This window comes from Loxodonta africana, chromosome 1 (genome assembly GCF_030014295.1).
Source record: "Loxodonta africana isolate mLoxAfr1 chromosome 1, mLoxAfr1.hap2, whole genome shotgun sequence".
NCBI lineage: Eukaryota > Metazoa > Chordata > Mammalia > Proboscidea > Elephantidae > Loxodonta > Loxodonta africana.
Genome location: NC_087342.1, coordinates 189,016,883 through 189,043,841, shown reverse-complemented (window position 1 = coordinate 189,043,841; position 26,959 = coordinate 189,016,883). Strand labels below are relative to the sequence as shown.

Genomic DNA, 26,959 nt, shown 5'->3' with positions numbered 1-26,959 from the left:
AAGAGTTTGTATGGTATACCTCTTTTTTATATAATAAACTAAATAAATTTTCATAAATGCACAGAGAGAAACTCAATAAAATCTGTTGGTGAGGCAATAGACAAGATGGAGTGAGAAAGCACTAAATACGGCATGCATTTTTAAAAATATTAAGAAACATTAAATCTGGGCATATTAATTTAGAGAAAATGCAAGTGATAAGCCTGTGACTCTGACTGACAGAGAATAAAGCAATTCCGGCAAAGTTTATTACTCTGCATGTATCCACTATTCATAAAACATTTGTACTTCCATCTGCTTCTGTTTGGGATTAGTGAAACACCTGTTATTGTTTAGCTAGGGTTCATTATTAATTGTTGGTAATGAGTTTTTAAAACTATAATTTGATTTTTCCCTCTGGAATTTGGAATTTCCTTTTTAGACTATTGTCACACCCTCAAAAGTATCCCAAATTGCAGTTGAAATTTTAAAAAATCTTACTGATAAAATGTGCTAACACCATGACACAAGTCTCAAGTTTTGCTTTTTTACTCCATCGCATAAAATACTTCTAAATTTTTTTTTTTTTAGAGACCTCTCTTAAATATGTTTAGCTGAGATTTTGTTTATATACCTGAATCGGATTGAATTCCTCTTTCTGATTCTCTATAATGAATATGCACTATCTTGTGGTTGGTGACAATCTCCACCTCAATTATCAGGGACCATTTTAAAAGTCAATGTAAAATGTAAAGATCAGATCATTTTGTTGTATCTAATTAAAATTCCTCTGTATTGAATCAGACTATATTAAACTGAAAACTCAAGAAAATTTTATTTGAAACTATAAAGTGAGTGTATGTAACAAGGTTGCCCTTTGGGCAACTGGAGTAGACATACATGTACATTGTACAATTTTAAGGGAAACCCTGGCAGTGTAGTGGGTAAGAGCTATAGCTGCTAACCAAAAGGTTGGCAGTTCAAATCCATCAGGCGCTCCTTAGAAACCCTACGGAGCAGTTCTACTCTGTCCTGTAGGGTCACTATGAGTCAGAATTGACTCAATGCCAACAGGTTTTTTTTTTTTTTTTGGTTTTATGGACACTGAAGATCTCCCCTCTCCAAAAACACTTCCCCGTTGTCCATCGATGGCCTAACAACCCCACCATTAAATCCCTTGGTGGTGTAGATAGCCAACATTATAGAATGTGTTTTCAATAGTCCCTAGCCACCTGCCTTAGGAAAGAGAGAAGTAGGGAGAAGCGTAAAGAGAAAGAGAGAGGAAAAGATACACACAGAGAGAGGGAGAGAGAGAAAGAGGGAGAAAGAGAAAGAGACTGAGAGACTATTTATGGTGGCTATCTTGCAGTCTTGAAGATGATGACTCAGTCTTTTTCCCTAGGGTGAAAAAAGTCTAGTTGCCATTTTATTATAAAGAACTATTAAAACTGGTAAAGGCAGACATTAATTACAACATTGAGACTTAATTGAAGGTCTTTGTTTATTTCATTTGTATTTTTAGAAAATAATAATACAGATGGAAAAATAGCTTTATTTACCTTTATCAACCTTCCAAGTACTCCAATTTCTTTTTTGATCTTTTAGGGCTAAGAATATTTTTCTTAAGAGACAGCCATTCAGATCCAAAAAAACCAAACCCACTGCCGTCAAGTCGATTCCGACTCATAGCAACCCTACAGAACAGAGTAGAACTGCCCCATAGAGTTTCCAAGGAGCACCTGGCAGATTTGAACTGCTGACCTCTTGGGTAGCAGCCGTAGCACCTAACCACAACACCACCGGTGTTTCCAAGCCATTCAGATAGTTTCATTCATTTAGGTAGACTCATTGTAGGAAACATCACGATGCTGCTTGGAATTTTCACATCCCGTCTTAATCAAAGTCCACCTGGCACTAATTAATTGCAGGGACTGCTGGGCAGAGTCAATGGAGTCAAAGAACGGACACATTTCTATAAGAAAGAAATTGCGTGACTCATAGACCTCTTTATATGCACTGTAGATAAAGAAACCAATTTAAATGGCCAGTAGAAGGTACAGGACTAGTGTGCTTTTGCTTAGTAATTTCAACACTTTTGTCCCCCCAGCTTTTCATCTTTGTAGCTGTTATGATTAAAGTTAAATACAAGTTACAGTTTATCCCTTAGAAGTTACGCTATCATTGAAAATCCGGCTTTCTGACTTTTACTTGAGTCAAGAATTTATGTCAAAGTAATTTATTCCATTTTCTGTGTCATTTATTCTCTTAAAATCAAAGGTACTCACATATCAAAATCTTCTCTGACTATAATGCCATATTCATTGCAGCCTGTATTCCAATTCTAGGGGTTTTAACTCATAGTTAGAAAGAACCTCCAGGAATAAGTTGGTGCTCTCACTTTATCAAGATCCTTTTCTTGAACTTTAGTAGTGTTTAACTACATTTTTGGTTTGATCCTGCCGAGAAGATGTCAAATATAATTGCATTACAGTCACTGTTAGATAATGGTTTAATCTATTTCAGAGCTCAGTTGGCTATACTGGAGAAGATTCGGTAAAATTCAACCTTGCTTTACTCTTTTTTGGAAAACATTTCTCCAAGATGGACATAGTTCCATAAAAGCATACTCACTGCCATTCCAAACATCCAATTTATGTTGACAAATCAAAAGCTTTGGGAGCTTTGAAGTTTACTAAATAAGTATTTGTTAAATGCCACCAGGGAGCTGATAGCCCAGAAAAAGAAATGATGTAGTAGAAATAATTATATAACTAAGAATAACTTGATAATTATTGCAATAGAGGCTCAAAAAATGCACATGCTAATCTCAGCATACCAGGAAAAGATAGTCACCTCCACTCATATCTGGACCATTGAAGTGTTTTTTTTTTTTTTTTTTAAAGTCATTTTACAAATAATTTACAAGAAAGGGTAAGAAGACAAAGGAAAGTATAATAAGAATTTAAATATAGAAAAACAAAAATTTTGTTTCATGTATTCTCTAGTTTTGAAGGTGTATATACTCCAAATGGGAAAAACTGCTGGAAAGGAACACATCAACTGTTGTCCCCATACCCAGACGGGAAACTGCAAGTAGTTCACTTTGATTGACATGCAGAAAACCTAGAAAGAGGAGCAAGACTGGCAACATTACACAAGAGGGCTTGGAGGGAATGAAGTTGGAAAGACCAGTTAGGAAGAGTTCAAGGAAAATAAATGTAGCCTGATCTAGGAAAGAGAGAGAGCAGGAATTAAGATGGTTTTAGAGATCTCTCAGAGGTAAAAATCATGAGATACAGAGAGCAAAAGACAGGGAAGTAAAAGATAATTCAGAAGTTATTGACCCGAAAAATCAAAAGAATGCCCTGAATAGAGAATAAACGAAAGAATAGCCTATATTGTTGCTGTTCAATTTTTTTTGTTTATGTGTTTGTTTTTCTTCTTCCAGTAGAATATAAGTTCCTTGAAGTCTTGTATACTCAGTACCCGGAATAGGACCTACCTCGTTCCAAACAATAGATAAATATTCTAAAATAATGAATTGATTAATTCATTTATTTAAATAACAGATATTTACTGAGTGTCTATCATATGCCACAGACTTAAGACCTTAGAGAGTACATAGAGCTTCCGTTATAAAAAAGAGTAGGTAAAAAACAACAATAAACAGGATTTTTAAAAAGTTTCTTAGGATCTTAGATGATGATAATTATTGTGGAAAGAGTAAAAAGCAGAGCAAGGTAAAGGGAGTCAGGAGTGCTTTGTAGTTGAGTTGCATTTTAAATAGCCTGGTCAGATTGAGACCCAGTGAAAACTTAATATTTAGACAAAGACATGATGGAGGTTAGGGGTTTAGTTAGCCAAGCAGCTATCAAAGGGAAGAGGTTTTCAGGACAAAGACCCTATTGCATGATTGAAGAACAGCAAGAAGGCCTGTGTGTATAGAATGAAGTGAGAGAGAGAGAGAGAGAGTAACACAGTTAAGAACAGAAATTTAATCGAGGTGTCTTAGTCATCTAATGCTGCTATAACAGAAATGTCACAAGCGGATGGCTTTAAGCATAGAGAAATTAATTTTCTCACAGTCTAACAGGCTAGAAGTCTGAATTCAGTGTGCTAGCTGAAGGGGAAGGCTCTTTCTCTCTATCACTCTGGGAGAAGTTCCTTGTCATCAATCTTCCCCTGGTCTAGGAGCTTCTCAGTGCAGTGACCCAGGGTCCAAAGGACACGCTGTGCTTCTGGCACTACTTTCTTGGTGCTATGAGGTCTCCCTGTCTCTGCTCACTTTTCTTTTTTATATCTCAAAAGAGATTGATTTAAGATACAACCTAATCTTGTAGGTTGAGTCCTGCCTCATTAACATAACTGCCTGTAATCCTGCCTCATTAACATCATAGAGGTAGGATTTACAACACATAGGGAAATCACATCAGATGACAAAATGGTGGACAATCACACAATACTAGGAATCATGACCTAGCCAAGTTGACACGTATTTTTTGGAGGACAGGATTCAATCCATAACAAAGACCATGTAAAAAATCCAACAGTACATGCATGTAATGAGTTTGGTATTTTAGTGTCTTCTGAGTACCAGGCTTTTTGTTAGAATTTGCAGATACAGCAGTGAACAAGACATGCATGATGCCTGACTCATGAAGCCCAGGTCGAATGTATGCAGAGCTTATAGCTACCTGTCAGGCATATGGCATATATTCAGAAAATCTTAGTTATTGTTATTATTATTAAAGTAGAAGAAATATGAAATAGTTAATGCCTTTAGTTATATTTCTGCTTCCATTTTTAGTAAACCTATGCAATTGGCCCTATTCGCTTGAGAAAACATTTTTTTTTTCTTTTTAATCCCATTTACAAACTTAAAATGTGATTCTGTGCAGCAGGATGAGTCAGATAGTGTTTTCCACATGAAATTTTTTTTTGTAGTTGAAGGGCATAGGGAAGGTACAATAAAAGTATATCTTATTATAATTGAATCAAAATACCAGTTATATGGCAACTTCTGTAAAATAATGAATTTATTGAACAGTACTGCAAAAACAGGTTTGCATTTTCACACTTAGGAAATATTCTAGTTCTCCAAATGGGGAGAAAATTCTCAATAAGCCTACCATAAATAAAAATATTCAACAGTGGTAAGATAAAAAAAAAAAGTTATGCCAAGAGGACCCATGATGTTATATTATGAGAAGTTCTGATGTACGGTATTTATCTATCTGGTAACCAGTTCCATGGTTACCAAGGTCCGACTTACTGACAACTCGTACCGACCCTTAAAAGCTATGTAAATTTGCCCTCAATTTGAAATGATCAAACCAACCTATACGTTCAACAAATTCTTTATCATAATCACCTTCACTTGCTAATGTGCAGCTTGAAAATCATTAAAAAGGCTTCAAGTTTTTTCTTGCACTAACCCATTGCCATACAGTCCATTCCAACCCTATGCACAACAGAATGAAACACTGCCTGGCCCTGTGCCATCCTCACAATCGGTGTTATGCTTAAGCCCATTGTTGCAGCCACTGTCTCAATTCATCTCATTGAGGGTCTTCCTCTTTTTACCAAGCGTGATGTCCTTCTCCAGAGATTGATCCCTCTTGAGAACATGTCCAAAGTATGTTAGACGTAGTCTCGCCATCCTTGCTTCTAAGGAGCACTCTGGTCGCACTTTTTCCAAGATAGATTTGTTCGTTCTTTTGGTAGGACATGGTATATTCAATATTCTTTGCCAGCACCGGAATTCAAAGGCATCAATTCTTCTTTTGTGTTCCTTATTCATCATATAGCTTGCACGTGCATAGGAGGCGAATGAAAACACCATGGCTTAGGTCAGGCACACCTTAGTCTTGAAGGTGACATCTTGGCTTTTCAAAACTTTAAAGAGGTCTTTTGCAGCAGATTTGCCCAATGCAACACATTTTTTGATTTCCTGACTGCTGCTTCCATGAGTGTTGATTGTGCATCCAAGTAAAATGAAATCCTTGACAACTTCAATCTTTTCTCCATTTATCATGATGTTGCTTATTGGTTCAGTTGTGAGGATTTTTGTTTTCTTTATGTTGAGATGTAATCCATACTGAAAATTATGGTCTTTGATCTTCATCAATAAGTGCTTCAAGTCCTCTTCACTTTCAGCAAGCAAGATTGTGTCATCTGCATAACACAGGTTGTTAATGAGTCTTCCTCCAGTCCTGATGTCCCATTCTTCTTCATTCAGTCCAGCTTCTTGGGTTATTTGCTCAGCATACAGATTGAATAGGTATGGTGACAGGATACAACCCTGACGCACATCTTTCCTGACTTGAAACCATGCAGTATTCCCTTGTTCTGTTTGAATGACTGCTTCTTGATCTGTGTACAGGTTCCTCATGAGCACAATTAAGTGTTCTGGAATTCCCATTCTTCACAATGTTATCCATAATTTGTTATGATCCACACAGTCGAATGCCTTCGCACAGTCAATAAAACACAGGTAAACATCCTTCTGGTTTTCTCTGCTCTCATCCAGGACCCATCTGACATCAGCAATGATATCCCTGGTTCCACATCCTCTTCTGAATCTGGCTTGAATTTCTGGCAGTTCCCTATTGATATACTGCTGCAGCTGCTTTTGAATGATCTTCAGCAAAGTTTTGCTGTGTGTATGATATTAATGATATTGTTTGATAATTTCCACATTCAGTTGTATCATCTTTCTTGGGAATAGGCATAAAATTCCTCGGCATAGATGATTGAGCACTTCTGGAGATTCATCTGTTTGTTGAAACATCTCAACTGGTATTTCATCAGTTCCTGGGAGCCTTGTTTTTTGTCAATGCCATCAGTGCAGCTTGAATTTCTTCCTTCATTACCATCAGTTCTTGGTCATATGCTTCCTCCTGAGGTGCTTGAATATCGAACAATTCTTTTTGGTATAGTGACTCTATTCCTTCCATCTGCTCCATAGTGTTTCCAAGAAGTGGCTGGTGGATTAGACCTTTGGTTAGCAGCCAAGTTCTTAACCACTGCACCACCAGGGCTCCTCTTGCACTAAAACCAAAAAAACCTTGAGTCAATTCCAACTCATAGTGACCCCATAGGGTTTCCAAGGCTGTAAATCTGTACTGAAGCAGACTGCCACATCTTTCTCCCATGGAACAGTTGGTGGTTTCAAACTGCGACCTTTTGGTTAGCAGTCGATCTCTTTAGCCACTGCCCCACCAGGGCTCCTAAAGTAAGGCTAAATAAGAACCATATGTACCTGTTCTGCCATACCTACAAATTTGACTTAAAGACACAGTTAGGAACTAATCTTATTTGTAACCTGGGGACTGCCTATATTTAGAAAGCATATTTTGCCCTTTTTGTTTATTGTAAAATAAGCCATCTTATGTATCTGTTGGATCTTACTTGTACACTCTTTTAGTTCAAACATGGAATATTTTGACTGATTCCTTGGACTCACTAGAGTCTAGAACATGGACATTCTTAAAATAATGTAACCTAAAGGGCAAAACCTTGTATTTCCCCTGTTATCTGATAACAAAGACCCCTAGTGATACAGCTTTCACAGAATGAACGTACGAAGGTTTCAGAAACAGCAAATAAGAGAGAAAATGGCTGGAGCCATGAAGTAGGAGCGGAAAGAATCAGGTAGAATGACTAGTGCTAAAATGTAAATCAATTGCATAAGAAAAGATCCCAGTGATCATGGGCAAGTTACTTAACTTCTCTGGGTCTCTTTTCTCAGCTATAAGGTGGGATAATGGACATTACAGGGTTATTGCATGAATGAAATCACATATGCATTTACAACACTACTTACCTATAGTAAGCACTATTTAAGGGTTTAGTGGTGAGAGTGGTGGTTCCCAGATACAGGAAAATTGTGGTTTTCTACCCAACACTTCTCAGATCATTTTTATTTAGTTATCATATCCCATTAGCATTATCATTCCCACCTTAGCAAGTTTTTTCCTTTACCATCTCATATACATTTTCAAGAAACATTAGCCTTTAAACCCCCATTGCCTCATACCTTGCCAGATACACAATATGTTTGTTGAATTGAATTAATGATGTGTAGTATTTATCTTTTAGTATTTATCTTAATGGAAAAAAAAAAAAAAGAACGATCATCCCAGAACATCGCTCTTTATTTATTCCTAGAAATAATCATGTTATTTAAAAAGATGACAGGTTTCGAAGCATTGCATTTCATAAGCATTGCCCTGTGTAAAGATTTCCTAAAGGAGCTGTTGGTAGTATCTCTAGAGACAGAGGCTCAGAATTAACAAAGACTGGTGCGATGTGTGCATCAGTGAACTGCAGGCCGCATACAGAATTAGGGAGATGTGAGAGAAAAGAGGAGAGCGCTTACATTTCGTTATGGGAGCTCACAGTCCCTGGACTCGCCATACCTTCCACAAGAATAAAAAAAAAAATTTTTTTTTTAATTCTCTTCTGATTATTTGAAGTCTGTGGAAGCTGTTTGAGATAAACGTATCAGATTCTCATATTTGTCTAAATAAACCCATTAAACATCCTACTCAACATACATAGCTGGACCATAGAGAGAAACAGGTCCTAGTACTCTTCTGAGCAGATGCGATTCTCCCAGTGATACTACTGCTTTCTGTGTCATAAAAGGGTTTAGGTTTTTGGGAAAACTCGTAAATATGAAAGTGGGTTTCTCCCTTCAGTATAATATTCATATGACTTTACTCTCTCTGTGTGTAGAAAAGAGGACAAAATAGAGGCCTAAGATTTCATTTTCCTCACATTCTCAGAATTCTGTGTCCTACCCCTTTGAAATACATTTCAGGCTCTATAGGAATATCTTTGCTATGAGGAAATTTTCCTTAAAGTGTCCTTTTGGTCTAGCCTTGTCACTATTAATGGCATGAAACTGCTGCCAGACAAGAATAAATTCCTTCTCAGGTAACCTACTGGGACTATTCAAAGCATGTTCTAAAATAGTCTGAAAAGGAACAAATAATACAGAGTAATTTGAATTGCTGCATGAGAAGCAAGAAAATTAAGGCTTAATCAGAGAATTATCCAGCTAATTAGGTGTTATTTATTAATGTGTCACATCTTGTAATAATCTTATCTGTCAGCTTACATGCAAGAGTGAGGATTAAAAAAAGAATTCTAGTAATTTATGTGAATATATTCTCCAGCGATGCTCAGAGTTTCATTTGGGTGGCCCCATGGATACAGCGATTCTAGTACTCTTTCTAACCATTCAGATAAGTGCATAGCTCTTATCTCTGTCCTAAACAAACCTTATTCTGAAGATGGAAATAATAGCTGTGGCCCATACCTGTTTTGATATAACTAATTGGCTACTCCCAGAGAGACCTATTTGATAAATATTATTCCTCCAACAAAGCTATTTCCTGTCCAGGATTTGTGTGTGTTTGTACAAGATGAAGAGAATAACGAATTTTGTATTGTTAATGTTACTGATTGTAGCTGTTCAGCTAGTTGCTCAGTTCTGTGACTGCTATTCTAGCTCAGTATATTTTACATTTTGGTTTTCTTAAGTATTCTGTATTAAGATAAATAATACCTTTATTCCCGAATAGTAGTAATAATTATTTCACATTTGAAGACAATATATTTTGCCCATTTATGTCATCATCATTCCAGCTGATATGCTTCAACTTGTTCTATTAATCAGTCTCCCAGCAGTTACTGAATCCCTAGTATGTACTCAATCCTGATGGTCAAGACATGAGTTTCAGAACAAAAGGAGGTAACAATCCAGTCAGAGATTATCACAAATAAAACAATGAGCAGTATAAAGTAGCTGGTGGAGTGAAATGAAAGCTGGTAGTGATTACACACCAACTCATGCGATGCAGACTGTGCTCACTGCAGAAGGATAGAATGGAGAGGGCCAGAGTGGTTAGGATAGGCATCACCAAAGTGGAGTGACAGTATTTCCTCAATGTTTATCAATTTTTTTTTTATCTTCAGCTTCATTGTATTTACTATTATTAATCATTTGCAATGAGTTTAGTATTTATTCCTATTTAGGTGGTCCATTTTTTATCCCAAGGAGGAAAAAAGGAACAGATACAATTATATGCACTTTTTTTATGAATAGTTTCAAGTGAGAAATCAATATAGAGTAAAAACTGAACGAAGTTACACTGCACAATATAGATGTTAACCATACCACTGTTTCCTTCCAAGTTAGACCCCGTTACACGTTAGTGACTGTCCTTTGTCATTCATACTTAATTATTTATATTACGTCTCTCAAGTTCCCATTACTCTATTTTATTCCATGTTTCTGCTTCCTGATTGAATCAATATTTCTGATTCCTGATTTTTCCTGAAGGAAAAAAAACTGTCACCTACAAACCACTCTCTATTGTAAACATCCACAGTGTTTATGAGCGTGTGTTCAGAGGACAAGATTTGTTTGTAACAATTGGCGCCTTTTTTATAGAAAGTGAGGGAAAATAGAGATGGAAGAAGAACCAGTACAGTCCTATTGAAACACCCTGTGAAAAACAAACTGATGATTTAATGTTCTTTTCTATAGCCATGGCAGATGATGTAAACCTTACCTATTTTCTGTTATTCATGACAACCATTATATTAATAATTACTTTCTCACAGAGGTTTTTTTTTTTTTTTTAGAAAACTGTAAATAGCCTACCTGCAGATACTGGATAAGCACTGTGTATTGTTTTAAATGACAAAATAGCATCAAGTATACACAATTTAAAGCAAGAAGAATGGTTGGATGACTTCCAAATATATCATTCAATGAGAATATATTTGCGAATTTGATTGTGGTATTTTATTATTAACATGCTCCCATTTTATTTGTTACGTATTAAGTACAGGCATTGAAATCTTTAAGTTTATATTATATGCCTACAGTTGAAAAGGAGTGGAGTTTTATCAACTTCATTAAAGAACCTTGTAAAAAATTCTTCACTAAAGCAAAATCTGAAGTTTCTTTTTTTCTCTTCCTGAGATAGACTCCAAAACCAGAAGGTTCCTTTTTAATTGGCTCAATGATTCTTCTTTAGGCTTTTCACGTCCCTTTGAATTGCCTGTGAACATGGAATATGTGCATGCTTCAGAGACAATAAAAAAAAAAAAAAGGAAATAAACTTTACCACCTGCGGAGACCTAGGGGAGGACTGATGGGACAATTGCAAAATCCCTTTCCGTTTGCCAAGTACTGTGGGGTATGGAAATAGCTAAATGGGGTGGTTAAAAAGTGCCAAACTGATCTTCCTATTTTATACATATGCGATCTCTACCTAAAAGAGAAACAAAGCTGCTTTTCAAATGTCACCTGAAAGATTTTAGAAAATCACCCCTTGCATCTGAGGATAATGAGAAAGAATATTCACAGAGTTTGGGTTAGGCATAGCACACTAGAGCTGCGGAAAGACTCAGGCAGCCATCCAGGCATTATTCTACGTCTACTCTTCAAAAATTTTTGAAGACTAGCAGAGATGACACTGCTGCTGATGACAATGGCAATGATGATAAAAGGCTAACACTTACTGAGGGCTAACGGTATGCCAGCCACTGTGCTTAGCTCTGTACGTGGATCTTCTCATCAAATTCTCACTATAATCTGAGGAGGTGGGTTTAGAGGTAGGATTAGAAATTGTGGAATTTGTCTCCAGGTCTGTAGGAAGAATTGTTGTTGTTGTTAATTGCTATTGAGTTGGGCTCCTACTCATGGTGACCTCATGTATAACAGAATGAAAAATTGCCAGGTCCTGCACTATCTTCAGGATCTCTGGTATGTTTGAGTCCATTTTTTGCAGCCATTGTATCAATCTGTCTTACTGAGGTTTTCCTCCCCTTTACTGGCCCTCTACTTTAACAAACACGAGGCCCTGTTCTCCAGTGAGTGATCAGCCCTCCTGAAGACATGTCTAAAGTAGGTGAGTAGAGGTCTTAAGCAATATTCTGTCATCCATATGGTTTTTCTTTTAGCTAATTTTCAGAAGTAGATTGCCAGGCCTTTCTTCCTAGTCTGTCTTAGTCTGAAAGCTCTATTGAAACCTGTCCACCATATGTGATCCTGTTGATCTTTGAAATGCCACTGGCATAGCTTCTAGCATCATACCAACATGAAAGCCAACCCAGTATAACAAACTGACAGAGAGCTGGTGGCAGAGAAAATTTACAAATATATTTTACAAAGAGGATCACACTGCCTCTTAGGTTTTCTTTTTCCCTCCTTTTTCTTCACTCCATTTTCTAAGTGGTATACTTTAAGGCAAACTCATAATCTTTGCTTTCCTTATGATTTAAATGTGACATGTATTCCTTCTAAATCTTGCCAATGCAACTGCTAAAGAAAGCAGGTAATCTGTTGGTAACGTTTTGCTGCATTTCCAGGTCATTGAAAGGAATCTGTTACAGAAAGGCAAGCCGAGTAGACTGATTCCAGCCAAGGGCACGTATCATTGTTACCAGTTGTTGAGGGAATCTTGGAGATGGTTGACTTTTAATTTTCCTGGGTATCTATTAAGCTGGCCATAAGGCCTGATAAAGTATTGCCAATTTTTGTGATTAAAGTGTATTTTATTCTTAATGGTTAGAGTGACAGCAAAGTGAGAAAACAGAGAACAGGGAATAAATTTATCTCTAAGGTAGGCCCCGAAGTTTTTGAGAGCAAAAGCAACAGGTTCTAGTAGCTTGAGAAACTGATTTAGCAATCAACAACGCCAGCTGTTCTTTGTCAATAACCTCTGTGGTAGACTCCTAAAGGCAAACAACCAGACAAGATACAAAAAAAAAAAAAGCACTAAGAAAGGAGGCATTGTTTATTCTCCATGTTTAGATAGTTGACAAAAATGTCCAGGCTTCTTACTTCTTAAGAAGTGAATTTGTTATTCTACTCGTTAATCCTTTTAATATGTTTTGTAGATGTAATGATTTTGTCCCTAAGAACCATCTTTTCTCATATTCCCTCATGTCTTGCTTTCTGCTCAGATTCCCAGTGATAGGTGTGACTTGATTTTCCAGCCTTTGCTTTGAGTAAATCATTCGAATGGCTTGTTTTTCTGAAAATTAATACCAAATGTAAAACCTGAAGTGTTACATTTTGAAACTATGACAGATTAAATATACCCATATTCAGGAATATACCATATTATAATTACCTGATTTGAAAGCAGCACATTTATTAGAAATAAAACTTCTTCTGTATTACCAGCAAAGACCAATTAAATTAGATGAATAATAGTCCATTATTCATTAGTTTGTTAATGTGAAGGGGAATGCCTAAGGATATAACTGAAATCTGAGACTTTTAACTCAAAGTGTTATTGAAATTTCACGTTTTGTCTTGAAATTCAATTCCATTCAATTATGTACTTTTAAACAATTACACACAAATCTAATAGTTTAAATATTTTTATGGAGAAAAACTGATTTCTAGTAAGATGGGCCATATTTATCCCACAGATATCCCCACCACTGGAACATCTTAGAGGATAGGCATCCCCACTTTGATAAAGAATGTTAGGTATTTTTTAAATTGGAAAAAAGCATCCCGGAGACTTAATTTGGATTAATTATAACTTTGAGTATTGAATTAACATAACAGATGCTCTAAAACATGTATTTATTTTTTATTTTTAATCCTTTTCAAACGGAGCAAGGGTTAGGATGTCCATTACTATCATTCCATTATAGTATTGGATACTACATTTCAGATCTATTCTCTTTTACTAATTGTAAAATGATAGAAAATTGTAATGCAATATAAAAATGTAACAGTTGTCTGTGATTAGTTGAAGCTCTTTAGCACTATTCTAATTTCATCACATATTTAGTTACTCCCTGTCCCTTTGTATTTCTAAAGCAAACACAAAGACAACATGCTGTTGTGCAAAGAGCACAGGACTGTGAATCTGTATACATCATTGTGGTTGCTATGTGCTGTTGAGTTGATTCTGACTCATAGCGACCCTATAGGACAGAGCAGAACTATTCCATAGGGTTTCCTAGGCTGTACATTGCAGCTGAATCCTTAATCATTGTGCCACCAGGGTTCCCTCTGTATACATTAGTTCTAGTTATATATCACTTGGGTGGATTTGGCAAGCTGTCCAACCTTTTTGGGGGGCTTTCACAGCCTCAGTAATCTATAAGGTGCTTCCTAACACTAAAATGCTATTCAAGTTATACGTGTGGGTTCAGAATCCATGATTCATAATTCACATAGTCTATCCTACTTGAGGGAAGCTGTAAGTGTTCAGAAGACACTGCAAGGGTTATGTCTTGATTGAGCTGTTTGACTAATGAAGCCACTTTTGTTCATCTTTGAGCTTTAACTCAGTTTTTATCCCACTGACCGTTGATAAACACATTAATGGTTCACTTTCATGGAAAGATTAGGGTTCCACTAAAAAAAAAACAATTTGGTAAAGCTTCCTACAGGGGGAAATAAATGAATACTTTGATCTGGAACTATAAGTAATTGAAAAAAATATTTTGAAGTTTTATTATGTATTTTGGTGGAAGTATTTCACACTCTACTAAGAAATAAAATTTATATAATTTAGTCTATTCATTTTAAAATATTCTGGAAACAGCATAACTGAATGTCATTTAGCAACATTCATTTTCTATTCATTCAATTATTCATTTTTCCCTTTAATCATTAATTTTGTTTTTCCTTACAAAAGGTATATTTATTGACTAACAGATTCTAGATTCTTTCCTCAAGGTACTCATAGCCGAGTTGGAAAACAAGCAAACGGTCTTGTAGATAAGCAAAGGTGTTAAGGTTCGGGGTATAAAATGTACACCAAGCACTCTGGGAACATAAAGAGTTGTCAGGAGAGGGGGATAGAAGGGAGTCAAGAAAGAGACAAAAGAGCTAAGCTTTGAGGAATTACTAGAATCTGACAGGATTTAGGCAGTTTTATACCTGAGAATTTGAACTCCCACAGCTATTGGACATTTAACTGGATGATTCAGTGCAAGCAGGATATTTACGTTCTGGGCACATGAGATGGCTTTGTTTGTTCATGTTTGCTTTTGTAACTGCGAATATAGTTCATCTAATTTACCTCAGAATCTGTTTCCCTACCAGCTTTGGGCTTTGTCCTAAAAGACAAAAAAAAAAAAAAATTTATACTTACCTATTTGTTTATATCTTCTGTTTTTACTGCCTTTCCTTATAGGCAAACACCATATGATACGGTGTTGAAAGAGATATTGTTTGGATAAGTAGAAGAAACTATTTAAGAAAAGTAAAGAAATAGTAATTCTGAAAGTCTTGAAAATGTCCAAGCTGACAGTCTGTCTTGGATTGCTGAAATGGGGTCAGTTAACACAGAGATTTGTCTTTAAAAATTGGGCCTCTTTGATAGACTTCTTAAGACAATTCGATATCTAATTAAGGCGATATCTAATTTGACCAGTTAAGAAAACACTGAAATTCCTTAACTCAAGAAGTGAATACTTACATATCTCCCTGGTAACAGGTAAATGAATTGACATCTTAACTTTACTAATAGATTATTAAATTAAAAAAAAAATGTGAAGGTAACCTTAATCTTATATTGGGTCTCCTTTCAATGTGTGACATTGATTAAGTCACTTATCCTTCCACAGACCGTTTTCCCCATCTGTAAATTTAGGATGTAGGAAGAGCTGATCTCAAAAATATCTTCCACATTCCAAAACTCTATGAGTATGATTCTATGCATTTATTTTTATTACATCCCAAACATCAGAGATTCTGTCACATACAAGGTACAAGAATTAATGGAACAATGACATGATCTTGAATCAGTCTTCTCTCATTTTTCAGGTGGTTGTGCCATGGCAAATTTTTTGTACTTTATAAATTGAAAATGAAGAGAAAAAAAAAAAAAACTACTAATATCACCTTTATCATTTTTAATCAAAAGAATGTATAAAATATGTATTGGGCTACTATTTCTTGCTTTGCATCAAAGTGAATATGCAAATATATAATAACACATGGAAATATTAAGGAAGGTTTTTATCAGGATACAAAGAAACCTTTCCAGTAGAAACACTGTGGCCTGGAGGATGCTCTTTGATCTAAGAAGTTGAAGCTTTTGGTGATTTAAATACCCTCATAGTAGGGTCAGGTAGCCAATTTATATTAAATATTCCATTTTCTCAAAACTTCTCTGAAAGTATATATAATAAAAGACTTGACGATTCATTATCAATAACATGTATCATTGGAATGACCCAAAAAGTCACCATGGTTTCTTCTTCAGTGCCTCCTGTGTGACTCCTCTGGCAAAACTGAAAGGTATATATTGCAGAAGACAAGAACAATGAAGCAATTAGTCCATAAACAGCAGCTATTTGGGTGAATGGAAAGTTTCCTACCCTACTCTGGGTATTATTTTTCCCTTTTGTTCTCAGATGTTGAAGTCAATTTCTCAAAATCATCTTTGATTTCTTTTCCTCCCTTCCCATGTCAAATTCATACAAAGGTTCTATTCAGCCTACTTCAAAATGTATCCTGAATTCTATAATATCTCCATTTTTTACTGAGCATGATATTTAATATTGTCACCCATTACCCAAATAGAGCTCCTTATATTCCTTCTTTGATAAAATTTTTCATACAGTACTTATCTTCATTTTATTTCAATGCTATTTTCTGACTCTGCCACTAGAATCTCAGCCCCATGAATTAAGGTTTTTGCCTGTATTGTTTATTGCTTTAATGCTGAGGTTTAGAAAGGTATATGAAACTGAGTGGCACTCAATAAACATTTTTTGCATAAACGAATGAATTTCCACTGCAACCTGCCTTATCCAAGCCAAAATCATCACTCACCTAGGCTATTATAATAGGCTTCCAGTTGACCTCTTTGCTGCCCTTCATATGTCTCCCTCTATGATTTTTTTTTCTTACACAGCAGCCAGAGTGATCTTTTAAAAACCTATGTGTCATGTTACAACCCTTCAAGAACTCACCCTCGCTCTTATGACAAATTAAAAACTCACTTGAACAGCCCAGACAGCTCTTTGTGAGATGCCCCTGTCCTTCAGCCCCATTGACTTTCAAGCAGGCTAGGCTGGTTGCTAGTTTAGGGCTTTTGACTTGGTCTTCCCTCTCTGGAATACATTTCCCAGGGATCTTCCCGAGGCTCAATTCTTTTTATTCAAGTCGGAGATCAAATGCCACCCCTTGGATAGAGGCTCACTGTATACATTGTGCCCATGGAGTGCAGCTGTGCACTTAGACAAAGGCACTCTGCGTCCCTCCTTGGATTGGGGCTGCAATTGCCTAGGGAAACAGCTGCCTGTTTTTTTTTTTTTTTTTTTTTTTTGCACAAAGCAAGTCCTCCTGGACAAATCTCACTGCCAGGAACTGCACAGCCAGGAAAGACATCTCTTTTTTTTTTTTTTAATTTGCACAAAGGCTAGGCTATAGGTTAGTGGTGGCCATGCTTAGAAGGCTCTTGCCTTATTATCTAACTTAGTGTAATCTCTGTCCCAGTCATTCTTTCCCTCACCACCCTGTTTTGTCCTTGCGTTTATGGGAACTGAAATGCCCTGGCTTACTTGTTTATTGCTTGCCTCTCTTCATCTTTAATGTAAGTTCCATGACAACGGAGCCTTCTCTATAGTCGCTGTTTGCTCCCCTCCACCCCTACTCCCATTGCCTTCACTTGTAATATTATCTCCATGAACACTAACTGCAGCCCAGCTGGGACAGGTATCATTATACTCACTTTACGCTTAAGCAAATGAGACCTAAATTAAGTGAAAATTGCCTGTGTGTTGCTTGTGTCTTCCACGAGATCAAATTTCTTCAAGACACTTATTTGCATCTTCTCCTTCATCATATACCATTGCATTCTTGGTACAATGCCTGTGTATGCTGTATGATAGCTACTCAACAAACATATGTTAAAAGATTTAATGAATGAATGGGAGTCCGGTCTAGAAACTTCAAATTCCAGTCCCTAGACCTATACAAGATACCATAGCCATAGCACTGTATTGTAAGGTTTATTATCATAAAATTTAAAAATGCATCTCAGATATTAAAAATTGAATCCTTGCATTTAAAATGTTTGCTGCTGAAAGGAATAAATCATTAGTTTTAGAAAACTGAGAGATCAGATAAAATATTCTGAGATCACACTGTGGTTTTGAATAGGACAAGGGAGAAGCTGTAAAGGGGAGACCTTTTCTTTCTCCTTATTTTTCTGTATCTGTCTCCCTCTGCCTCTGCCCTTTTCTGTGTCTTTCATTGTTTGCCTTTCTTCTGCTTCTCATTTCTTTCTCTCTCTCCCTCTTTGAAAGGTAACTGAGGAAAGAGAAAGGAATGCAAATGGCAAGTGTGAAATTTAGCAATACACAAGTGGAAAGTATAAAAATATCTATGATTAAAACCTCTTCTCTGGCCCACCTTACACAAACTCCTGAACTTCTTCACTTAATTCTCTATTCAAAAGATTTCCATTTTATAGGCATATTCACAAATCTGGAATTATTGTGAGTGGTAACTCAAATGATTTTTAACAGATGGGGCCCAAGTGATAGTTTTAAAGAATGCATCGTTCAATCTATTCTTTGTCCTTTTCAAGGAGCCAAAGTGGGCTTGAGACCTAGGCAATGGAGGAGTGATTGAACCCATTGCCGTGGAGACAATTCTGATTCATAATGACCCTACAGGACAGACAGAAATTGCCCCATAGGGCTTCGAAGGCTGTAATCTTTACAGAAGCAAACTGCCTGCCACATTTTTCTCCCAGGGAGAAGCTGGTGGGTTTGAACTGCAGACCTTTCAGTTAGCAGCTCTACACTTAAACACTGTGCCACCAGGGCTCCTTGAAGGAGTGATTACCCCAAACCCATTAGTACCCCAAATTTCTACAGTTCTATTTCTCCATTTTGAAAGTGGTCTCGAAGTACAAAGCAGATGAACGAGACAATAAGGAAACTGGAAGGTCAAAAAAAAAAAAAAAAACAAGGTGCCCTATTAATTCAGGACCCTTCGAGGATGACATGTCTCTCTCTAAAATACCAAATCATGTTTGTTTACGTTTAATTAGTATTTTTTAAATTCTAAACTTTTAACTCTACAAGTTCAAAAACAGTCAATCTAGGAACAGTATGCCAATATTAAAGTAATATTATTGTATTAACAAACTTGATTATCTATCATTGTCTTAGTAACTTCAGATCTTCCCACTTTACTTTTAGTCATAGATTTACAAATACCTTTATGAACCTTAGGAGTCCTTGGGTGGTGCAAATGGTTAGGTGCTCAGCAGCTAACAGAAAACTTGGTGGTTTGAGTCCACCCAGAAGTACCTTAGAAGAAAGGCCTGACAATCCACTTCTAAAAAGCCAGCCACTGAAAACCCTATAGAGCACAGTTCTACTCTGACACACATGGGGTCAACGTGACTCAGCATCAACTCCACGGCAACTGTTTTTTTTTTTTTTTCTTCCTGATTTTATGAACCTTAAAGAATGCATTGGGATAGAGTTTGTAACGATTTCACACTTTCTACTTTTAAAAAATGCAAACGAATTTTAATTCAGTGGTTACTTACTAGAGATCCTCACACCTTCTCCTTCCCAGGAGCCATTGCCATCCCTTGTTTGGAGTGCTAGAGGCCTTTCCAAAGTGTTTATATTCCTTTGATGTATCTCTTAATACCTCCAGGAAAATACAATGGGGGCCTAAGGAATAAAGTGTCTACCAGACATTAGAGAAAAAATATTGTCAACATTTTTTTTTTTTTTTACAAGGTTTAGGATTTAGGCTTTGGTTGTCTAGAAATTGTTTTCAACCAGGGAATCGCCTTCCATAAAGAAACTACATACATTAAACTTTAGTACAGTGAATTCTTGTTTGCTTCATACAATCTGAATTCAGCTCATAGCCTCCTACTTGACTTGAGATTCCGAGTAATCCTTTCATCCTTTCTAACAAAGTAAAGACAGCATCAGTAACGTAGATCATGAGAAGGAGTATGTACCGTATACTATCCCCAGTGGAGTTTGACTAAACCAAAAGCAATGAAATTGACTTATGTGAGAAAAAATTCAGAACAATAAAATATTGGCAGCTTACAAACATGTCATTCAGGTATTATGGAAATAAGCCAGGCAAAATCACTCAAGGTACAAAAATAAAGTAAACTCGCTGTGTTTGAATGTCAGAAGGATTTTCAGGTACTAGCTTATAAAATAAAGGGCACCTTTAGAGTCCCAATGTAAATTTCAGAGAGTAACAACTTTTCCTTCAGAGAGCAACAATCCTCAAGAATTCCAAAGGAAAATACTCCTAATAAAATAAACCTCTTTCCTGTAAATGAGTTCTGCTATTTCTGTCATGTTTAATTTCATCTGTTGTCTCTTGGTTTTCTTATTTCAAAATGCTGCTTCAAATCCTTTTGTGCAATCAAGATAGAATATAAATCGTAAATACATTATGGGAGAAAGACTTCATATTTGTGGATCTACTATGTGTTGGATGATTAATCGTGTAATCTTCATAACAATCCTAAAAACTATCCTTATTTTATAGAGGTCCTATTCAGGTGTTGGGAATTCCTGAGGCTTCTCAAGTTCACACAGCTAATAAGCCTATATATATTGGTCTCCAAAGCATGAACTCTTTACACCAAGCAACATGGCTTTCATTTTTAAATTGTACTATAATTATAATAAGAAATCCTCGTAGCATAGTGGTTAAGTGCTACAGCTACTAACTGAAAGGTCAGAAGTTCGAATCCACCAAGTGCTCCTTGGAAACTCTAAGGGGCAGTTCTACTCTGTCCTATAGAGTTGCTGTGAGTCGAAATCCACTTGACAGCAATGGGTTTATAATAGTATGTTTAATATAACTTATTATATACAATATTGTATGTCATATATAATAATATGTTCATTCACATAGCAAAATAGCCTTTGATTTCAATAGCATTCTCTGACATTATTTGAACAAGAAATAAATCTTTTCTAAAAGTCAATATTAAAGCCATGTGCAAAGTCCAAGTATGAAGTGCCTGATTTTTTTTTTTTTTTTTTTCTGGTGTCGCCTAGAACGGCAAACATGGATCCCAAGCAAATAATTCCCCTTCCAAGGCCAACTATCACTGTCCTCATGGAGGCAAGTGGCCATCTGGCTTTCCCTTCTCTTTTTCTTTCAGGTTGATTTCCCTTTTGTGTTCACTGCCTCACAGTCATGCAGTCAGCCGCTTTAGAGAGCATGATATAGTCAATTACAGTTGAAGTGAACTTCTAATATAAACTGTATATTGTGCTTTATTCTGTAGAAACAAAAGTTTGATTATTTTAATAGTTCTACCCTGGGTAGCACAAATGGTTTGTGCTACAAATGGGTAGCACAAATGGTTGGCGGTTCAAATACACCGAAGAAAGGCCTGGCAATCTACTTCCATAAGATTATAGCCATGAAAACCCTAGGGGGTCCAGTTCTTCTCTGACATACATGAGGTTACCATGAGTCTGAATCGACTTGAGAGCAACAGGATTTTCTGGGACACACTGGCCTCTAGGCCTGTTTGTCATGACACACCCTGGAATAGCTCCCCTTCTCCAACAACATCGTTATCTAGCAAACTCCTTTTAGGCGTTTAAATGCAGATTGCAATTAATCCCTTCTAGACATCTCCTCTGTATCTATCAGCATTCTCTTTTAAAATGATCTGTCTGTAAGCCACCTTCAGCCAGTATATTGGGAGATTCTTGAAAGCAGCATTGCCATGTTATCATTCTTCAGTGATTGGTACACAATAAATGCTCAATAAAGTTATTTTTTCAATAAAATAATGAATTTATAATCCCTCCTTTTAAATCTCAGAATATTTTGTAGTATCAATTATATGAAATTCTCTGGTGAAAAGAACCTCATAATTTTGAAATAAATTTCTGAAGAGCTCATCAAAATGATAAAAGACAATAAACATCCACCATTGTTCACAGAAGTATATGGCAGGATAGCAGCCAGCTTAGATTGAACTGGGCACCCTTCCATGGAGATATTTTTGAAAGTCTTAGAATTTGGAAATAAATTATGTTTGTGGCTACTTGTATTTTAAGCTGTAGCCAATTAATTCATTCCTAAATCTAGTCTCTTTCTAGATTTTAAAAGTTGCAAATGCCATTCTGCCTTAGATATATTTTTCCAAGACAGCTCTCAAGCAAGACTTGAGAATAAGTCTTTGTATATCCCTTTGACCCACAAAGAAGGTGGAAGACCTAAGGTAGAAGCCTCACTCTTCTGTCCCTCCCCAGCTGCAGTCATGGTCTCCCTAGTATAAGATGAACCTCTTGCCATCCTTAGGCTTTCTAAGAGGAGTATCAAGCACTGGAACTCTGGAGCCAACCTGGAAATCCACCTGTGTCTCTTAGGAGCTGAGTGCCTCAGTTTCCAAAACCGTAACATGAGACGTATACCTATGACCTAAGGATTTTAGGAAGATGAAGTGACTTAATACAAGGAAACTGTTCAGTGTTGTTCTTAGCACGTAATAAGCACTACGTAAAGGTCAGCGAAAAATTAGTGAATCAAGCTTCTTTTTTGCACGCTCAACTTTACTTTTTCTTGCTCCTCAAAAAAGGAAATTCTATGTTGCATTTTGTTCCTATCAAATCTTTGCTCTGATGAGAAAAAATATATATATACACATTATGGATTAATATTTTTCTAGGTATATGGCCAGCATGTTTTGAAACAATGTACTTTGCTTTTATGCATACTGGAATATGTTCAAATATCAACCTGCGTGGAAAATCCTGTAATGGATGGAGACTAAGGTCTACTTGGCATGACGGCCTAGGCCTAGAATTCTTCCTTTCTCAGCATTATGGAATGTGGTGTGTGTGCAACCCTGATTGCTCTACTTACTAAACTGTAATTTGCTGTGGAGATCTAACTTTGACAAATTCTATAAAAGGAAAACTTCCAGTAAGCAGGCAGGTCTGCTGACATTTGATAATATCTAGTTGTAAGTGAAATTTTAGAAGGTGCATATGCCCATGTTGATTCTTGGATAGAAAAATATGCAGCATGAGTCTATGGAATGAAAATTAATGATAAAATATTTTGCAAGCATTTCATATGGGATCATAGACTAGTTAATGTTTACAGTTCATGGCCCAGTCGGTACTAGTTAATTAAAGAAATCACTTGGGATAAGGAAGCACTTGGAAATAACTGTGGGTTTTTTATACAGTTCATAATAAGCCCAGAGACTTGAGGGAGCATTTCAAGGTTCTATAAAACTGAATATATTTTCCCTTTGGCTCATTATTTACTTAACTACAGGTCATTTATTTTGGCAGGAGAAAATGTGCCTGTTCAATATTGAAAGGCCTATGAATTTCAAGCTTCTTTTATTGTCCTATTACATCATTTAAGAATTTTTAGTTAAATGAAAAAAATGATTATTTTTCTATATATTAGGACTCCTCTCAGCTTCTGTGATTTTAGTTTTCATAATTTAAAGTGCATATTGAAAATAAATTGCTTTACTTGATCTCATGTAGATTTTCCATTAATGAAGTCCAGTAGATATATTTAACTTTGTATATACATCAATGAAAAATAATATATTCAGAAATAGCTCTGAGGATAACTGAATCTGTGAATGTATCCATTTAAAGATCTTACCTAATAACAGTTTTCTTATTGCATAATAAGATGAATTTATACCCAGGATTATGAATTATTCATGTTGGGGACAGATCTAGCTATTTTAGTTGTGGGCATTAAATTTGCTAATAATTTTTCCCCAATACTTAACTCATGCATTGTATACACAGGACAAAGCCCGGCCTTACCACCTCCATTACCGACAGAACAAGCTTCCAGACCCACTCCAGCATCACCTGCTCTTGAAGGCAAGTGATTTATTTTTTCCAAAGTTTTTTTTCTTTGTAGATAGAGTAGAATGTACAGACACAAAGCAAAATAGTTACAACAGCAACAAGGAAATCCAATATTTTCTTACATAGCTAAACTAAAATTTACTTTCCCTGAAATTCCAATGTGCTCCTAGTTAGAAAACCAAAGTGTTCATTTTGGCAGCACATATACTAAAATTGTGAATGATACAAAGAAGATTAGCATTGTCCCTGCAGAAGGATGACACACAAATTCGTGAAGTGTTCCATATTTTGAACCCCGGGTGGCCCAGTAGTTAAGAGCTTGACTGCTAACCAAAAGGTAGGCAGTTCAAATCCACGAGCCACAGCTTGGAAACCCTGTGGGGCAGTTCTACTCTGTCCTATCGTGTCGTTATGAGTTGGAAGCAACTTGACGGCAATGGGTACAAAACCGAAAATTTCCCCTTGAGTGCATATATTAGTGACATTCATCTTCCAGGATGACCAGCTTGAAAACATGGAAGTCAAGGTGGAGTGTAGGGAGAATGTGACAATGATTTGCCTTGCAATTCTTGCTGTTTTCCCCCATCTTGCTCAGTTTGTGTCTTAAGACTCTGGTGACAGAGTTTCTGGATTTGAATCTGAGATACACTTCTTGAAAAAAGAAGAAAACTTCTTACTGGTCGTATAAATTTGGGAATGTTCTTGAAACACCTTCTGAGGTTACTACTATTCTTGTCTCATCTTGGAGATGATGAAACTCATGACTAATGAATTTCTGTAACTTCCCAAATATGTATATTTTCACCCCAAATATTTATATGTATATATATATATACAATATATACACACATATATATACATATGTATATATATAATGCTGCTTAAATCAGCAAAATATAAGGAGGGAAGTGTCATCGTGTACAATATGGCTGGAAGTATCAAGTCATATCTTTAAGTCTTCGTTCATTCATCCCTTCAACTATTATTTATTAAATCCCAACCATCAGAATGTGTCAAATACTATTCATAGTACTGGAGATTCAAAATTAGTAGAAAACAGTTTCTGTCTGCCACAACTTTTTTCAGATATAAAAGCACAACTAACTAAAGCCAAGTGAATCTCTATTTTTTTGCAAGAATACAAATGGAGATATCCCCTCAGCCTAAAGCTTCCTTCTCACCCTAGCTCTGTCCCACACTGAGAGGGACTTTACAGGCACATAGGTGGGCTCCCCAGTTCATTGCTCAATGTTTTTTCCACTACGCCCAACAGCCTGCTGGCTTTGGCCATCCCTTGGAATTAGGACAGATCACTCTTATGAGCATTCGATCAAGAAGAGGTGCCTGCAGGCCTTGGCATCAGAGTCGGGGCTGCTTGGGGGAGGAATTTCAGAGTCCCCCAAGACTCAAATACAGCCAAGTTCATTCTGAAGGTAGTAAAACAACAAAAATATGGTTAATTTCCTTACTGATTACTATTATGTATCATTTACATAGAGAGTAAGAAAGTGAATTAGACAAATTTTTATGGAGCCCAGTTCCCCACCCCCTGCAAAAAGAGAAAAAAATCATAATTATATTCATTCTAGCATTCACGCGACTTGAAATAACTTCACACAAAACTGACAAGTGACTCTATCTCACTGCCCAAATGTACATGACAAGAGACAGCCTATAAATAATAGTGTCACCCTCACTTTCATAAGATTCTAATTCTGTTGTTGTGAGATGGACATAAACCAAGGGGCTCAGATTCCCCAACTTGAGGCAGACTCTGATAGTCAGATTATTCATATGTTCGGCTCTATCTTATCACCTAGCAGGGGTTCATAAGGCATCAAGTGGCAAATGTTTTGCCTATCAATCTGTCCCTTGGAAAGGATGTGTCATTTGTTAAGTGGGACACTTTGATTTCTATCATTATATTTAAAGAGCAATTTAATTTGACATTACATTCTACAACCCAATAATATGTTAAGCGAATAAAATAACAGTAGCACAGTTTGTAACAGTGTTAGAAAATTAACATGCCTTTTGTTAGCACCCACTTGCAATGTGCAGAGATTTAGTCTTTGCACTGTGGATGCTACACTGAGCAGCTTCCCAAGGAGCCCAGGTTATCAGGCTCTGCTGAGCTCATGGGCCTTGTCAGGGCTTGCAGATGTGCTGCTTGTGGCTTCATTAGCATAATTGATTAGGAACTAGGACATATTTAGTATTAATCAAGCTGTTTTTAGTGAGGCTGATTATGCAGAGTCCTCTTGCTGCACTATTTTAGTCTGGGACTTCCTTAGGACCAACTTGCAAGAAAATGGCATTATATAAAAAGGGAGGAACTTACATGTACCACTAAAGCATTCTGTTTTGTTTGAGAAATATACTTATAACAGGTCCAAATGTAAGTGCTTAAACATGTTTGCATTTTAATTAAAAAAAAAAAAATAGAGCTTACATTTGGACTGGATTATAACATTTGCTCACCAGGAGTTTGGAAGAAAAGATGAGAATCATATCAGTAAAAATCTAAAAAATCAGGGATCTCGGTATGGGTGAAAGTACTCCACACATCAGTAGAGCTGTAAAAGCCTCCGTTGTGCTTTCATAGCACTTAGCAAAATAAGTTTCTCACATCATTCACTTTGTTCTGCAAAGTACTGATGCACTTCGTATCTCAGGCCACTTATCTAGGGCTTTGAACTTTTGTCTTGCCTTCATTGAATTTCACCTCTCTTTCCACCTTACATGCTTTGTACACCATGACAAAATTTTTATTGCTTTGAATCTTTAAATATAAAGGGGCTAACTCTATGCTAAATCATGTGTTCCCTTTGACATCTACTCTCTATATTTTTTTTTAGAATGTATGTGGCCACGGAATTTTGAGTACAATAGCATTTAAAAGATGTTATATAATAATCACTGCCAGTAATCATCTTTGGTCATTGTTATTAATTTCCATTTAATTCTAGACATAACACTTAAATATAGTATTAAAAAGTTATTAAATTTTGTAATGCAATTAATTTCCACACCTATCGGAAGCTCTCACTGAACTTGCAAGTTCAAGGGGGCACGGTAGTTATCCATTTTTTCCAGAAAT

General features: G+C 36.3%; 1 long non-coding RNA gene and 1 other non-coding gene across 3 annotated transcripts in view; one reads left to right on the top strand and one right to left on the bottom strand.

Annotated features, from left to right (window-relative positions):
• Positions 1-10,726: 10,726 nt before the first annotated feature.
• The window catches only part of LOC135232308 (uncharacterized), a 36,325-nt gene continuing 20,092 nt past the window's right edge, over positions 10,727-26,959 (bottom strand). Inside the window, exon 3 of one of the 2 annotated variants that reach the window (XR_010322837.1) lies at positions 10,727-11,057. This is a non-coding gene — a long non-coding RNA (uncharacterized LOC135232308). The remainder of the gene's footprint in view (positions 11,058-26,959) is intronic. The other variant, XR_010322836.1, reaches the window with a different exon arrangement.
• On the top strand, positions 24,043-24,150 carry LOC111750439 (U6 spliceosomal RNA). Its single transcript, XR_002785570.1, has one exon. It is a non-coding gene; the product is annotated as a U6 spliceosomal RNA (small nuclear RNA).